Below are 6,776 nucleotides of genomic sequence, written 5' to 3'. Positions count from 1 at the left end.
GAACCACTATGTGTAGTTTATCAAAATGCTATTTTTTACTGATATAAGAGTATTTTGATTTAGATCATTTGTTACCAAGAGCAGCGTTTTATTTCTAAAAATAAAGGTGCAGGTACGCTGGTCTTCAGGCACATTGTGATTAAAAGTTGCACACCTTACAGGGTATTGTTTATTATTATTATTATTATTAACAATAATAATTATAATGTCCAGTAGCATATCACTGCAGTCTTGTACTAAAAATTCGTACGTACATTATATATATATATATATATATATATATATATATATATATATATATATATATATATATATATTATATATATATATATATATATATATATATATATATAAATATGCTTCAAAAATTCTCATCCTTACATCTTAATCTAATATAAATAAGATTATTTAAATAAGAAGATTTTGTTTGTCTGTCTGCGTGCGGCCTCCCAGCCCCTACCAAGTGAACTTTGTGGTGGACAAACATCATGCTCGTGGGTTTTCTCGGGGTTTCTCCCGTTTCCTTCCACTTTCTTCATTCCACCATTTCACTCATCTCTCATCATCACTGTCTCCTTTAGCCTAACCGGCATAAGCGTTGGACGTAAAACTTAAAGATTTATTTCTGTTTGCGGCCTGGAGACCAGACAAGTGGATCGAGAGTTACCAAATTTGGGTCCAGGCCCCAGACTAAGACGAAGCGTTTTTTTTTTAAATTTCGAATCAGGGCGGACATGTAGAACTAGTGTTGTAATAAAATAAACATAATGATAAACAATATTTCTTAGTGATTTGTTTCTTCCTTTTTTCTCTTTTTATAAAAGAGCGAAATTAAGCTGCTATTGTTTGTTTTCGAAAGGCATCAGGAGTTCCACAAATATTGAATTTCAATAACAACATGCATACAGTACATTGTTCATATAATGTTCTTCAGAATACTAATCATGCTACTAAAGTGTTCTACAAACCTCTAAATTAATGGATAAACTTTGGGAAAAATCTAGGACACAGGGGCGATCGTCCCCCCCCTCCAGTGGAGGAAACTTTCTTATTTTTTATATATAAATAAAACCCATCCCAGAGTTTGGAGCTCCTAAAATAGCTCTAAGTAGCAGTATTACAACCCACCGCCCCCCAGAAGTCCGTCCTGGATCCGCCCCTGCTAGGACATATATTCACTTAATCCTCTTCCTAATAATGAATAAAAACAATTAATTGGATACATTAAAATAGGAACTGAGCAAAGGCTTCTCTACGGAGAAAGTACAGAGGTGGACTCCCAACAGAATTTTTGTACCGGCTTTCAGCTTAGTCGAACTTCAGCGACAGACAAATTTATTGGGATTATTTCGTTGTACGGGAGGCCAGTCTTTAAAAAAAAATAATCTGCTCGGTTCTTAGCCTTTAAGGTTTATATTACCCTGCGGAAAAGGAATGAAAAAAGGTAGACGCGAGGAAATGCCAGCGAGCGAGAGACAGAGGGTCTCAAATATTTCTAGTACCTGAATACAATTAATTGACTTCAAGAAGGAACAAAGATGTGCAACTCTTTCTGTAGAAAGAAAAGCAGGGAAAAGGAAAACAATAAAAACTCGGATTTTCAATAAAACTATATATTTACTATGTGATATTTTTGAAGTTTCTCGTGAACCCCTTTTTAAGACAAGAGGAAACATTTGAATCTCAATAAAAAGGTGCCGGTACGTCGTACCGTTGTCTATCACCAGAAATAAAACTGACCAAGACTCTCACGCAATATCGTTCATTTAAGGAGTAATTGCGTCATAAAAACAAAACCCATGTGATATTGCGGTCAAATTGCTCCTGTGGTGGACAAACACCGTGTGCGTGGGTTTTCTCGGGGTACTCCCGTTTCCTCCCACATTCTTCATTCCACCATTTCATTCATTACTCATCATCACCGTCTCCTTTAGCCTAACCGGCATAACCCTGGGACGTAAAACTCAAAAGATTTCATTTCATTTTTTCAAATTGCTCCTATCATTTTCTGCTAAGTATTCTCGAAGACACAGCTGATTTTATGTTAAAATTGTAACAATAACACGCGTGCAGCAGCTGCAAATATCTATTATTATTATTATTATTATTATTATTATTATTATTATTATTATTATTATTATTATTATTATTATTATTATTGCCAGCCACCTAACAAACATTAAAAACAATGCATTTTTTATCTATAAAATTTTGAATTTTGCACAAAGCGATTTGTGAAGATACAACTACGAAATATAAACGAAACAAGAGTACTATACGCCTTAAAGCAGGAAGTATTCTCTAGTAACTAAGATTAAGCAGAAGTTGTATGGCGTATGTCTCTGTATACTCTCGACTATAGCCCTGGAAGTGTGCAGCTCGAAGATCTTGAGAGACATGGAACTCCGCAACTACTGCAGACATACAGAAATATTAAAAGTCACTGTAAGGCTCTCAATGGTACCTGCTGCAAACTTTCATGTTATCAGAGTTGGATTCATGTACTTAATTGAACTACATGGTTATAATCCACAAAACAAAGGCATAAAGATATTATCACTTCTACTCGAAATTGGAAGAATTTTTAGTAAAGTCTCCGAATAAACGAGGTTTTATAGAGGAGCCATCAGGAGATGGTCACTGAACCTTCTTGACAAGTGCGGAGGAAAAAATGCAGCCCCTAATTTGGTGCAAGTATTACCAACCGCTGCACAGTGGGGCGAAAACGCAAAAAGCTGGCCAAAAGTAAAAAAACGAAAGTTAGTAATATAGGAATTTTTTTATGTAGTTGGCTAGAGTGATGTTAGAAGGGCCCAAATCCATAAATAGAATAGGGTTTTTACTTTATTCCGACTACCTGAGCCATTCTTAAGTAGACCCTTCAGCAGATCAAATGCGTAGAGAACAATAGAAGAATTGTGACGCGTCCGTTTAAACGGTTGTAACTTTCGAACGCGTTCATAGTTTTTAAATCTGTAAAGTTTTCCTATATCGTACTGGCAACTAGAATAAGTGTATGAAGTGAAAAATTAATAATGATGATGTAATAATGTATAATTTGAATCGCAAGTCAGGCAAAATTTTCACATTGCTTATATATTTTATTAACTTAAAGCGTTGAAAACATTATGTGCACCCTCGTGCACCACGTTCATATTTTGTAGAATGGTAGTCTGAAAATTAATTAATGCTGTCGACAAAAAAGTAGCTGCCAAAACGTGCCAATTACGAAGCGTGTTGATGTTAATTATTGCTCATTAATGTTACAGTGACAAGCCGTTGCAGTTATCATAACCGAATCAAATGCCAATAATTTGTGTCATTTAAGTAATAATACATTTCTAATAAATAAGAACGTAAGTAACAAGTAATTGTTCATCAAAATATGTGGTAAAAGTGAATGTTGTTAAAGATACATTGTGAAAATTACGAAGTATGTTGACATTCTTGTTATTCCGCCATTTTGTTTTTTTCAACTTTAGTTGCAGAATCGTAATCAGCAATCTCAATAACCCCTTTATTGCCACTTTTGAGAACATTTCGACTTTTGCAAATTTTATTCCGCCATTTTGGATCCGCCATTTTGTTTTGTTTTTCTACGTTAGTTGCAGAATCGTAATCAGGAACCTCAATAACTCCTTAATACTAAATTTCATTCAATCTGAATATAGTTATCATATTTTGGCCAGCGTTTTGCGTTTTCGCCCCACTTTGCGCTGTCACTCTGGTTTACACCTTTAAGAAAACTGCCATTATAGATACACCTAAAAAGCCTTGACACTTGAGTGGTGATAACGCCGATGCAAGCTGTCAGAGACCCTCTCTTGCTGGCTTTTCTATACTCTTAGTAACCAACGTAACCACTTTGTTCATTTGTTCCACATAACAGAAGCCTTAGTGACGGAGAGAAGCAAATGTTAGGATGTATCGAGCATAATAACGAAAATGCTAACACACCCTTCAACACTGGCATGCACATAGTTTCAAAAGAAGGGGAGGATTCAAGGACTAGCTCAGGAGAGTAATGCTCCCGGAAGTAGGAACGAAAAACACAGTTCTGATTGGTTGGCGTTATCCATTTCTTGCCACGTTGCATTCACATAGCAGAAATCAAACTGTATTGTCGGTTTTCGTGGCCGAGTTGGCTAGCGCTATATGCTAGTAATAAACATCTCTTTTGGCGTGAGTTCAAACCCGGCCTGAGGAAAGTTTTTTTACATTTTATAACACTTTTTAAATTAAAATAATATGAAAATAATACTCAAAAAAGTGATTTACTTACTTTTGTGCAGATAAGTAGTAGTAGTAGTAGTAGGAACGGGTTAGAATCCCCGCAGGGTTCGTTTTGTTGCCCTTGTACTCCATGATATAGGGCTCGTTTTGTTCCCCTTGTACTCCATGATATAAATTTTGTGAACAACTTAAAACAGCTGGCTAGTATAGCGCGTAAAACATCTGGCTAGAGTAGCGCGCGAAAAACGTACTTCCGGGAGCATTACTCTCCCGAGCGGGTCGTAGGATTCAAGCATCCAAGTTCGTATTGTTCCAGGACATGCGCGAATTTTGTATACATATTGTAATATGCTAAATGTTTATTTTTCCATAGTATGTTGTTGAAGGGGAATTAAAACCCAGAAATCGTCTGCGCTGTTTTCCAAGTAGTAATGAATCACTATGCATTATTTTATTATTTAACCAGTGGCGCAACCAGGATTTTATTTCGAGAGAGTCCAAGACTACCTAGTAAGGTAGTCTGCAAACAACGTGTTGCACCATCTGATAAGGATAAAATCGAAAGTTTGAATGGTCACTACTACAAGAAATTTAGTTATTCCTATTGTTAACATAATTAAATGCCCTAAAATAAAAATTCAAGTTCACAAATTCCCTATTATTAACGGTTACAATTTTCAATACTAATTATTATTGTGTACATCTTTATCTTTGCTTATGACTACGCACTCTTTACTAACATTTATTACTCTTAAGAAATTAATTTAAGGTGTTTACTGGATTTCTCCTTTTGTACACTTCTTTCACTTAATTCAATATTTATTTATACAGTGATTTATGTTAGGTTTATTGGTACATTACAAACTTTGTAATACTCTTCCTTAAAGCGTACAAGAAATACACTTTACAATTTAAATAACGACGGATTTTCAAATATAGTTGTGAACAAATCGAAATTTTCAAACCCTATGATACAGGTGCAAGTGCTTTCCAAGATCAAACACTTTAATACTATGAAAATACAGTTAAGTGCTACAATATTACGAACATGTAAGCTATCAATTTCAGTTAATGCTACAATATTACGAACAGTTAATGCTACAATATTCGTTAACGAACAGTTAATGCTACAATATTACAATATTCGTTAACGAACAGTTAATGCTACAATACTACAATATTCGTTAACGAACAGTTAATGCTACAATATTACAGTTAATGCTATAATATTACGAACAGTTAATGCTACAATATTACGAACAGTTAATGCTACAATATTACGAATATGTAAGCTATCAATTTCAATTATTATTCATGTATATAACGTCACAAAAATATGTAAGAAAGGTCAAAAAACGTATAAACATTTGGCACATAAACCTCGATAGATTAACGATTTCATACATAGCACATTGTTGTCAATCAATGAAATATACTTTATTAAATGATCACTAAAGCTATTCAGTACAATATTCTACAATTAATTCACAGTTTGAGACATATCCCATATTTACATTCGATATCAAATCTCCATGGCTTCTTTGCAAGTCCAGTTATTCGAAAAGGACAGTAGTAAACTCTTGCAAGACGATATTTCGTACGTGATGCCTCATGCCTCAATACAGATTAAAAATACTCTTCACGCACGGTGCGTGAGTGTGTGTGTGAGTTTGCATGTTTTTAAAGACACTGGACAAAAGACAAGCAATAATGATTTTTTTTTTTTAAATTTCATCAAAATTTGTCTACAGTGCTGTTGTATAAGATAGGCCTGGTTAGATTCGGGAGGGACCTGGGCCCTCCGAGCTCATATCTGGTTGCGCCACTGGTTTCAACAAATATTGAGTATATCAGCAGCAATGTTAAACAATTTTAGTTGATATACTTCAGTGGTTTATGGCTGAAATTAATTTTATCACAAAAGCTATATTTAAATTGTGGGCTAGTTTGTAATGAACATACAAAGTCTCAGTTTTGATAGCTGCAGCAATTTCGAGTATATTTTTCTTTAATCTTGATCTTTAAAAAATCATTGTTCTTAACAGGTTGACTGCCAAGGTAATTTGAGGGTACTGCTCCCAGGATGCCATAAATTTCTTCTTACCTTTGGCTCAATTATGGATAGTCATGTCACATTTTTGTCGCGATAATTTCCTTCTCCCGAAAATGTATCATTGGGAGCCGAGCACCATATGTCATGCTCATGGTCTCACAGTAATTTGTGACAATGAGCATCATATATGATACTCAAGAACCTGAATAGGTTAGTAATTTGTGATATCGAGCATGAGCATCATGTATGGTGCTCATGGTCCCACAGAAAAATAAGGTGAGCACCACATATGATGCTTATGGCAGTCAACCTGTTAAACAATTCATTCATTCATTTTTTTTAAAAATTGTACACGTTAAGAAAAGTATTTCATAGTATTAAAACTCTTTTTTTTACAAGTTTTATTTGTTTCCAAAATATACAAAAAGATATATATATTTCCTCCTAATAAACCAATATGCATATAGTGCTTGTATTAGTTACACCATAA

Source organism: Thermobia domestica, chromosome 9, assembly GCF_964235325.1.
Source record: "Thermobia domestica chromosome 9, izTheDome1.hap1.1, whole genome shotgun sequence".
In the NCBI taxonomy this organism is placed as follows: domain Eukaryota; kingdom Metazoa; phylum Arthropoda; class Insecta; order Zygentoma; family Lepismatidae; genus Thermobia; species Thermobia domestica.
This window is presented reverse-complemented; position numbering follows the sequence as displayed.